The 11,439-nt window shown below is 47.8% G+C and overlaps 1 long non-coding RNA gene across 1 annotated transcript; it reads right to left on the bottom strand.

The window, feature by feature from the left end:
* Window positions 1–10,075: 10,075 nt before the first annotated feature.
* LOC137465958 (uncharacterized) lies at window positions 10,076–11,205 on the bottom strand. Its single transcript, XR_010994918.1, has 3 exons — window positions 11,033–11,205; window positions 10,569–10,686; window positions 10,076–10,191 (listed from the first exon to the last, which is right to left on the bottom strand). It is a non-coding gene; the product is annotated as an uncharacterized lncRNA (long non-coding RNA).
* Between the last annotated feature and the right edge of the window lie 234 nt (window positions 11,206–11,439).

Here is an 11,439-nt window from a genome sequence, read left to right as displayed (position 1 = left end):
ACCAAGACAAAAAATTAAATCAAGCAAAGTTTCCCATGCTGACCTTGTGAAATTCTCTACGCAACTTCCTCAAGGTCATTTTCTTTCAATTCCCAATTAAATTTAAAGGATAACGACAGTGCCTAGATACTCCAAAACCAAAAGCTTAGCTACCAAGGCAGTGAATTTAGGTGCATGGAGTGGTCCAAACCTTGACCTCAATGCTCCAAATTGCATCCCATCAAGCAGTATGGGAGCAAGGAAGGACTGGCAGGCTTTCTCAGGGGAAAACAAACCAGTGGCTACATGCAGTGACAAGAGACTGCAAGGTTGACTTGAGGGCATACCACCTCCAGCCAAGATCTCTGAACACAAGAGATCCCCTGTCCCGAGAATATGCTGCAAGACTGAATTACCAAGTTGAAAGTCTTACAGATATTGAGCAAAATGTGAAAGGCAACCATACCTCCAAGTGGGTTATACAATTGGACATTCTGCGCACTTCCATTGTGCAATGCCTCGCTGGCATTTGGCTAAAAGGAAAAAGATATTTTCTGTAAAAACTTCAGCCTACTCTCCATCACTGCTGATTAACTAGGCCCTTCACTTTAAACAAGAGCTGTATTTGAGAAGGCTTGCTGTCACATCACTAAAAAGGGCTGCTTTGACACAGTTCTCCCTCTGCAAGCAGCCGGCTACAAAACTGCCCTGAGAGAGCAACCCTCCCTTAGCCTCTAATGCAGCCTAGCGTTCAAGTAGCAAGTCATCCTTTCCCAATTGCTGGAATTTATAGGCACAGGCTTCCCTTGAAATCAAGTGCCTGAGTACAACTGAACTGGCCAGTGTTCAGCTAACAATCCAGGTGAGAGTGGTTGACAAAAATATAAGAATTTTGGACACGACCTGATGCTGGGATTTATTTGGTATTAAGGAAGCACATCCTGGAGTCAGCTCCAAGAAGAATTTCACCTGCATAAGGTGAATTTTGACTCTCAACAGGCATGAGAGTCAAAATTTCTTTCCTTTCTCTTGTCCTCAGCTCTAGATGCAATTCTTTGCAGGTGTGAAATGGAAGCAGTTTATCCTAGGTTAATCAGATATTACAAAATTTGGGTTGCTTGGCTGATCTCATCATTTAATACAGAATGTATTGCATTCCGCTGGAGGTTAAAATGTTCATCAGCCTAAGTACATTTTTTAATGAAAACAACTACTGCCATCCAACTGCTTCATTCCGTAGGCAAAATTGCCTTAGAAAAAATCTGAAAAGCTATGATAAATGGACTGAAAGATGTGCACTAATTACCATGTGAAGGGAGACATCAATACCGAAGATAGAATATTACTTAATTGAAGAACTGATGTAATTTAGAACCAATGAAGATTCATGGCTTTGGCTGCTAAAAATGCTAAAATTTCTTTGTTTGGAAAAGCTTTGAAAATGGTGTGCATGTAGCTGGAGCTCTCCACTATGCATCACAGCTGAGAACAAAGAAATGGCTACTCCTAGTACTAAAAAGTATTGTTAGAGCGTTTCCTTTCTCCTGATATGTTCGGTGAGTGCAGGGCAAAGACAGAACAATGAGAAATCTATGCATTTTGACCAAGAGCCATGCCCAGAGCATGAATTTCCTGAGTGTCCCAGCATGGAGAACGGCTGACTTTCACTGGCACCTCCTCAATGGCATCCCTGAGAACCACTTCCATCAGAGAACTTCCCACTTCCGCTGGCACCTCCTCCGTGTCATCCCTGTGAGTCGTTTCCACCGGGGCAGCTGCCTCAAAGGGGCCCTTGGAGCACCAGGGGGGCCCCAGCCCTGCCCGACAGGTCCCGCGGGGTCAGCAGCACCTGACACCAACACCACGGCCAAGCCCCCACCGGCTGGCAACCCGCAGAGCCCGACAGCTGCCCCTCACCTGTTGGTCCTGGGACCCCTGGGTCACCCTGACGGGCATCGCAGTGCTCTTGGGGGCCCTGCGGGACGCAGTGCGGGTTGGGGCCCTGCAGAACGCTCTGGATCGTGCCCAGGCCCACAGCTCCGCCATCCCGCTCTGCCTCGGGTGCTCTGGCTCCCACACAGCCACTGATCCTGCTGAAAAATCTGCAAAATGCAAAATATTTGTTAGGAAAATGTGTTCTCTGATGTTTCTCCTTTGTGGCTTTCAAGACTCATCAGCAAGGAGGGAGATTATTCCCATGAAACAAGAAGTAGCCAACAAGCTCTAAGTGATGGCCAGGCCTTTGAAAGGCAGGGTGCTTCTTGGCTGAATTGCCTTGTGGAGGTGTAGGGCTTGACAGGCTTCAGTTTCCTCAGACACAGGGGAGGTTAGCAAGGCTTGGGAAGAAGGGTGTACCACTGATGGTGGACACAAAGAATGGAGAATTTATGGGCACAAGGACATTTGGCAGAATGCCCAAGGAAAGGAACAAACTGATAAAGCCAATGCAGAAACTGTGCTGAATCACCTCCTGTGAGGAAAAAGGCCATTCCAGCTGGGGCAGACCATGGCTATCCACTCAAGAAGCCTCTCACTAAGAAGAAGGGAGAGTCTGAGCATGCAGACTATTGAGCATGAGAAGTGAGAGGATCATTACACAACAGCAGACAGAATATTAATTATGAAGACAACTAGTGAACTTGCAGTCAGTGAACACTAATTCCTTTCTTTGCCAAAATGTAGAAATACAAAGACACTCTGGTTCTTGTGGTGCTGGCTTTGTGAATTTGTCCCTGAGCCCCCCACCTTTCTGCACAGAACTGTAAATAATTACCTCCACTCAGTGTGTGGATTGGCCTCTTGAACAGCGTGTGCTAGAACCAACCAAGCTGGAACAACACTCGCTATCGCTCCAACACCTCCGCTCTCGACGCAGCCGCTGAAGGGTCTGACCGGTCCTGCTGTGTGCTGGTGACAATGGCCACGTGTCCTTGGAAACGGGGAGTTCCATGTTCCAGGCTGGGTGTGATGTCACTGAGGAGCGGGATGCAACACAGTCGGGGCACAGTGAATTCACAATGGGCACACGTGGGGAATGCCCTGCCTTGTCCCATGACCGACTCAGCTCATTTCCAAGTGCAGAAAGGGGTGCTCTGGCCACACCAGTTGCTGCAGTAGCTTTGCAAACCAGGGCTAATGAAGTGTTTCTGCACAAAAGTGCTGCACTTGGCCCTCTCTGAGGCAAAGGAGCAGCTTAACACCCCTAACCAGGGCAGCAAGGTGCAGCCCCCCCGCCCCAGCACTGGGTGATCCTGTCGTGGGCCAGTCAGTCTGTGAGGCTTCCAGCACATACACGGTCACTCAAATATTATCTCTTTGACAAAACCCCCCAGCCTTTCCTCATCCCAGTCTCCTAAAAGGAAACAAGCCAGCAGCAAGCCCAGGCCCCCATGTGCTGTGCAGGTGGAGCTGACCTGGAAAGGCCCACGCTGGCCCTGAGCACAATTACAGGCTGATAATTGTGCTGACTGCAGCTGGCCGTTGGAGTTACTGACACATGCAGATAAACATTTTATACTCAGTTTAAGATGGTTTTATTGTCATTTTCCCCCTACCCAAGATTATTCCTGATTTAAGCCAGCTGGCACCAAAAATAAGTGTTGTCCAGTCATTACAGGGAGAGGGAATAAGAGCATGCAGTTGAGAATGTGTTGAATATTACCATCCAAAGCGCATTTTCAATGACATCTTGTATTTGTTTTCAAGACCATGTCTATACCTACCCATGTCTGATTTCCTGGCTGTCCCACTCACAAGGACAGTGCAGTTTGGGGAAAGAAAGGGAGGCAGCAATTTGTCAAACACCAGAGCCCACACTTGTGTCCCTTTTTGGGAATGACTGGATGGTGTTGATTATGGATCCCCAGTTATGAACTATTGGAAAAGCCTGTGTAGGAATCATTAGAGGAATCCATGGAGGTGTTACACTGGACTCCAGAATGTCCAACAGCCTTTCTATATCTTTTAAAGGTTATTGGTGACAACCCCTGCTCTGCAGTTACCAGATTTGACTGACCCCTTTGCACTGCTCATACGGGAGTGCCTTTGCCTTGCACAGGAACTCCATATTTAGCTCCAAGAATGAAGGAATGAAGGAAGTAACCCTGTGGCATTTTGAGCCTATTTCTCAAAAAACATCAAAACAATGTATTAGAGGGATGGCAAATGCACCTCAGAGCAGGAGCCACCATGGTCCTTACTGAGAGAATGTACTTGAAAATAAATGGGGAAAAAAAGGGACAGTTTATGTGCCACACATGGTTTTGTCTGGTGTAGAGCAAAAAGGAGGTCACTGGTTATCCCTGAGCAGAAGCTGAAAGTAACAGGTGGTACTCCTGGAACAAAAGACCTTGAGACCCAGGCCCCTCAAAAACTTTCTTTGTCCTTGCTGCCTAGAGTGTGCCTAGAGTGACATGTGGGTCACCTTCCTGCCAGTTCAGTATGTGCAGGGCAGAGGGGGGAATGTCAATAAGCGATCGGTTGTCCCAAAGTCCCTTTTGCCGGGGCAGATGCCATGGGGGTCTCTCACCCAGAGAAAGAGCCAGGACCCGCAGGGCAGATCCTGTGTCCTGGATCCGGCCAGGACAGGGGTAATTTTTGCAGCAGCCAGGAGGAGCATGGCCAGGACCTTGGGGTAACTGGCTATCACCTGCCACGTGGCAGGGGGAAATGGAAGGGGTTTGTTTTTTTCTTTCTTTTCTTTCTTTTACTTTTCTTTTTTTTAAACAAAGTCTTTTCCCATTCTTTCTATTAGAAACCATTAACATTTTGTAATAGCCTTTCCTTGCAACCATAACCATTCCAGTATTCTGCATTTCCTTACTTTTTAAAAGTTACTTTCTCCAAAAAGAATCTTTGCAAGCTCACTTTGAACCCAAAACTGATGGTACACCTCCTGCTCCAGCTCCTCTTCCTGCTCCTGAGGGTAAGTCTGCTTTTCAAGCAATTGCAGTCACTGGGATGTGGGTCCCCAGCCAGCGTCTCCCTTCATGCTGCACGGCTTCTGTAGGCAAACAACACTTAAATATAAACATCAGGCGTAGGAATGTGCCCCCTGTTGACAGAGTAAACAAGTTACCCCATGTCTCCTCAAAAAGGAAAAAAGCCCAGAAGGTTCTCTCCTCAGTTTGGTTAAAAGACACCTCATAGGACCTTGGGGACTTCACCTCAAACTTAAGGATAGCTAATTGGACAGGAGCCAAAAAGTCCCACCTAAGCAATTCCCTAGAAAAAGAAGAGAACAAAAGAGTTCATCGCTTTTGTGAAGTGTTTTAGCAGGAGCAAGAACCTCTTGCCCTGGCTCGGGTTTTCTCGGTAAAGAGCTTTTTTATTTTGCCTTTTATTAAAACTTTTTGTTTCCAACACTGTCACAGGAACCATTCTGCTTCTTTATGCCACCTGAGGTAGCTGAGCTACCAAGGGTATAATGCTTATCTCTGAGAGCTTAGGAGACCTGGCTTGAAGAGAAAAAGCATTAATAAGGGAACATGAAAACTAGCGCTAAGAGAAACGTTTTCTGAGACTTTTTTCAGAAGAGAAAGGGGATGGTGAAAGCTAGCACAGGGCTTAAAATTACTACAGTAATTTTTTTTTTCTATTAGTCCCTATTTCCTTGGATATATTTGGTTTTAGTTTGGGTTTGGTAGCTTGGTTGGTTGAATTCTTTTTGTTTTGGGGAGTGATGGTGGTGGATGGGTGCATGTTTGGTTTATGGCTGTTTTTTGGGTTTTTTTTATGTTACTATTTCATATATCTTTCTTTGGTTTTTTTTTTTTTTTTTTAAAGCAAAGATTTTTCCTTCCTTTATGTTATAAACCAATATTTGTAACAGCCTTTCCTTGCAACTACAACCATTTCAGTGTTGAGCAGTTCCTTGTTTCTTAAAATGAAAACATTTTTTAGACTGAAAATTACTTTCTCGGGATAGAATCTTTTTGGGGTTGAATTGGACACCAAGTAGCCAGAGCACCTCCTGCACATGCTCGTGACAGTGATGGTAAGTCTCTTTTTCAAGCAATTGTGGTCAATTGGATGTGGTTCCAAGACAGCATCTCCCTCCATGCTGCACGGCTTCTGTAGGCAAATACAGCAAAACTTACATGTCAACATAATGGAGCAATACAGAAGCAAACAGAAGCATTCTGAGCCATTTTTCAGAAGAGAAAGGGGATGGTGAAAGCTAACACAGGGATTAAAACAGTGATTTCTATGCAACAGGGTTGATAAAGGACTGACCCAAATTTGTAGCGAGCGTGGGTCTCCAGGACGGTTTGGATGGATGAGAGATCTCTGAAGTCAGGTCTTAGAAGATGTGGTTTATTAAAAGGGATGAAAGGCCCTGTTTGGAGTTGCCAGGCGCAACTCGTGGCAGGCCCAGGGAGAGAGGGAGAGGGAAAGAGAGGGAACGAGGGTTCCAGGTGAGGGTCCCAGGGGAAGGTCCAAGAGAGCGTCCAGTCCCTTGGGCACACCTTATCAGGGGGCTGCAAGGTGGGCTGGAACAGGACTTGGGCCAATGGGGTCCCAGATCTCTGATACTTCAGGGGAGGGTCACAGGTGTGGGATGAACCATACATTGGAGGTGAGACAGAGCATTCCATTTGACCTTTGGACCTATCTGCAGGTAAAGCGCATTGTTTAATCAGAAGGGGGGATTGCTTTCAACCTGGCTATACTATTGTTTTCTAGTTATTCAGTAGTCAAGGTTTGTTATTTCAAATCTAGTTCTCATCTCAATGTCTGGATTTTCCAAATCTTTTGCCAGGCAATCATATTTATGAGGTTTTCCTCTTTCATCTTCCCCAACACAAATTAACAAGAGGGATAATTGTTAGAGCTACCATTACTCATCACACACTTTAAGCAACCCGTACCATCAAGGCCAAAGCTAATATGGCTCTGTGTTAGATATTCCTGATGGATTACACATCCTTGCGTGAAGATGGAATTAGGATTTACAGCCAGTATTTATGCATATACAAGCATTGTGCAAGAACATTGCAGATTCCAAATGGAAACTAAATATTACCTGTACAGCAAAAACACTGCAATAACATGAGTACACTTCTCCCATCAGGTTCACAGGCAGCTTAACCAATTCTCTGCTTGCAAATAATCTCTTCTGGCATCTTTTGGGGTCCTAAACCAGGATTGTCACACCTAAATACTGTGGGACCATGAAAATTCCTCCAGATACAAACCAGTCTCCAGGTGACACAAGTGACTACAGCAGCCTCCAATAATGTAGCGGGACCCAGGTTTGCTGAGTTCTCTTTGTCATCGTGGGTTTGTAATTCAGACTCACAGAGGGGCTTGAGTTGGAAGGGACCTTAAAGACCCTCTAGATCCAGCCCCGTCTGCCACGGGCAGGGACGCCTTCCACTGGAGCAGGTGACTCAGAGCCCCTCCAAGCTGTGGCAAATAACCCAAGGACCCCTTTTTCTCTGTTTTGCAAGGTCAGCTTTCCATGCTCACATTCACAGATGGCTCCAGTCTCACACAGAGCATTGCTGGCTGGTCACTCTTATCTCCACAGCCCATCAGAGATCCTATTTTGGATGGCTCTCACTGCTCCCAAGGCCCCAGGGAGCAGCCACTGCCTCTCCTCTGTCACCCGAGGACACAAGGAAAAACGTTGCACTCAGCTTTGGTCACAATGAAGAGACTAATTTATTTCTTCTGACTCCAATCATTTCTAGTTTTCAAAAGGTGCCAGTGGATTGGAGGGTGAATGTGCCACCTCTCCAACGACACTGGACAAACTACCAGTCTATCAAATTTCTCTGCCTCTATGAAGGAATGCAAAACAAGAGGTTGTTTACAGCAAGTTGCCTGAGAAAATTCTCTACAAGAATGTAAACTCAGAAGGCTTTAGAAAATCCTGAGAAATCAAGGCAACACTCCTCCTTCTGCTTTCCCTTCCAGGATCAGTGATTTCCTGCTGCTTCCTCCATGTCTGAGACAACTGAAGAGATAAGGGGCTGAGGTTGCAGCTTCTGGCAGAGAGTTGATAACACTCAGCTGAGTATTTTATTCTCCTGCCACTGAGCTCTCAGGCTGCTTACACAAAAAAAAAATCCTCCTGGTGTGGAAAGGGGCTGGTGTGAGCAGCAGGAATTGTTGCTGGCTGGAACATTTCAAAGAGCTGGACAAAAGAAGCATTTTGTGGAAGGCCACCAGCTGCCCTCTGTCAGCAGCACAAGGTGTGAGGTCCCCCTTGAAGGCCATCCCTGCACAAGGACAGCCTGGCCTCCTCCAGTACCCAGAACACCTTTCAGGCTTTCGGGCTGACCTCGTCCCTCACTCTAGAGAAGCAGGTTGCTGTTGGAACTCTCATAGCCACAGCTACCGGCTGGATTGCCGTGTCTTACCACAGACAGCCCTGGAGACAACAGTATAGACAGGCTCCATCTGCAATAAAAGGGGACTTGGGTCCAGCTTTTCCCTTGGACCAGCGTGCAGCAAGCACACCTCAGCCTCATTCAGGTCTGTGTGGGCTGGTAGTCAGCTTCTGCTGGGAATGTAAAGCTTTTACCCTACTTTCCACAATAAAGAATGGAGCAAACCCAGCTGCACCAAACCCCAAATTTCACTCTAGCAATCACAATTTTCATTTTCCTCTATTCAAGCCTTGAAGAAAACAAACTTTACTTGAGTGAGCTGGAGGCACAGTGTCCTCCAAGGTCATTCTTGAGTAGGACAACATTCCAGGGGAAGCCTGGCAAAGCCAGAGTTTACTGATGCTCAGGAAGCTTTGCAAATGCTTCCACCTGCAGTGCTCTTGCACCCTCCTGAGCTCCTGGAGCCCTCAGTCACCCCAGGCACAGTTTGGACAGCAAGGGGATGGTTCCGTTTGGGACATGTGGGGACAGGAGGAGGGAAGACTTTGCAAACACTGTCACGAGGGCAGGGCTCTTTTCCTTTATGGTGCCAAGTGGTAGCACATAATCTTTGAGTAAATGTCAGGTGCTGAGGGGCACAAATTCTCAGTGAGAAGGACAGAGTGTCTCCACTCACACAGCAAGGTAAGTGAAGGGGAAAGCGCAATCTATCTTTCATGGGAGGTGTTCAGTTTTTAACAAAATATTTTTGCAGGAGACGTGCCTAGGCAGCGGTGATTGAGAGCATTTTATCAGACTCACAGAGCATCCCCACATCTGCTTTGCCACATTTGCTCTCTTTTTTTCATGGTGAATGATTTCTGCTGCCAGGGTGGCTCCTGCTCGGAGTTCTACTCCCAGTGGAGTCCCAGAGTCTCCTCAGCAGGCCTTTGCAGCGAGTTCTGAGCCAACGTGTGGCTCTGCTGCCATCCCAAACCTGCCCTTCCCTTGCCCAGCCTGAGTGCAAGTGGGGCATGTGCTGGGCATGGCTGGAGATTTTCATGGCCAAAATCCTCCTGCATTTACATCTGCTCCTGGCTTTGGGTGGCACAAATCACAAAACACCCACTGCAGTTGACAAATGGCATTTCCTGCAGATTGCTACAGCCGCACTGCTGATCGACAAACACACGAGAATCCATTTCATCCATTGGAAAATGTCATTTATTACAAATTGCTACACCCACACTGACAATACAGAACTATACAAATCTCAATTTAGGTTAAAACCGGGAATTTATTAGATTATTACAACCAGTCTAGGTAAAAATATACAAATACCAACTTCAGTTAATAAAACTTAATTTATTGCCAACCTCTACAGCAACTCACTATACACAAAGATCAATTACAATTTAACAACTTAATTTATTACATATTTCTACAAGTGTACAGCCCATATAGAAATACAGAAATACGCATACCCTCTCTAAATAGCCCTACACTAAGAATTCAATCAATAGACTTATACAACAATGCCCTCCATACATCTTAAAATAAAATTAAATACATATGTACATGCACATATACATAAATGCACATACAAGTATAACAGTCTACAGATGTAAATATAAACATCACATGCTACACACAACACACATACATACATATATATATATCAATAGATATAGAAACCAAACCCTTCTATAAATATACAAATATCACTGTTCTAAGGTAAATACCCATCCAACTGCATCAATACAAACATCACTGCAACATAACTTTAAACAGAACAGCAAGCAGAGGGATCCCAGCTGCCCCATCTTCAAAGCCTCTCCCTCGGGCTCTTCCTCCCGTGCAGAGCAGCTCTCCTGGACAGGGACGGCAGATGGCACAGCTGGGAAGCAAAGGGAGCACTGAGTCAGTATGGGGACGTTTTCCTTGGCAGCAGCTGCACTTCCATCAGGGAAGGGAAGATCTCAGAGCCTCCCCAGGAGGGTTAGAAAGAAAAAGCAGCCGAGCGGGCCAGGCTGTGGTGAGCGCAGCCGCGGCGGGACTGTCCCGCAGCCCCGGCAGCCCGGCACAGCCGGCACAGCTCCCGGGCCCTGCCGGCACAGCTGCCTTGCCCAAGGACAGCCCCTGTGCCGGCCGGGGCAGCTGCGCTGAGCAGCCCCAGCACGGGCAAGGCCGGCTGCTGCCCCGCCGGGCAGTGCCCACGGCCACAGCCCACGCCACCCTCAGCCCCACCCTGCCTCCCCGGCCCTGGGGCCTCACCCGGGCTCTCTCCAGCGTGGCAGCAGCAGGTCCCCGTTCCCTGCTCTTGCTGCTGGCCTTCAGCTTCTCCCTGCTGGCTCCCGTCAGTCTCCGGCTGTCCTCAAGGTCTCCCCTGCAGCTGTGGCAAAAGCGGAGGCTCTGCAACTGGTTCCAAGGCCTGGCAGAGCTGCAGTCCCGGAGCCCTCTGTGCTCCCTGCCGGCCCCCTCCATCCCCTCAGCCCCGCCATGCTCTCGGCAAAGCCCCAGCCCCCTTCAGTTTCTTCAGCCCCTCACAGTCCTCTCAGCCCCTCAGTCCCTTCTGACCCATCCCGTCCCCCTAGACCCGCCACCCCTCGGCCTGTGCCACTTCCCTGTCACCTCAGTGCCACCATCGCCCTCGGCTGCCCCACAGCCCTCAGCCCCAGCAGCACCTCAGGGTCACCGTCCCTTCAGCGTCACCGCCCCCTCAGCCCCCTCAGTCTCACCGTCCTTCAGCAGCTCCTCAGGGGACAGTGCCTGGGGCCACCAGCAGCTCCCACCGCTCCAGGGACACCCGGGGCTGGAACTGCTGCTCCGCCCGGCCCGGCCGCCAGCTCCGACCCAGCACAGGGAGAGGGGACACAGGGGGCACGGGGGAAAAGCAAGAGGTGAGGGAGGAAGCAGAGCAGGAGAAGAGGTTAAAAAGAGGCCTACACCTATACAGATGTATAAAAAGAGGCCTACACCTATATGCATGTATAAATGTAACTACGGACATCTACAACTATAACTGCACATCTAAAAATGTAAATATATACACCTAAAACTAAAAATAAATTAACTAGACAGATCTCTGTCTATGTAGATAGATAAATGTAACTACATAAATCTATAAAGACAACAACATATATCA

Source organism: Anomalospiza imberbis, unplaced genomic scaffold, assembly GCF_031753505.1.
Source record: "Anomalospiza imberbis isolate Cuckoo-Finch-1a 21T00152 unplaced genomic scaffold, ASM3175350v1 scaffold_121, whole genome shotgun sequence".
NCBI classification, from domain to species: domain Eukaryota; kingdom Metazoa; phylum Chordata; class Aves; order Passeriformes; family Viduidae; genus Anomalospiza; species Anomalospiza imberbis.
Note: the sequence above shows the minus strand (reverse complement) of the source record. Positions and strands in the feature narration are given on the sequence as shown.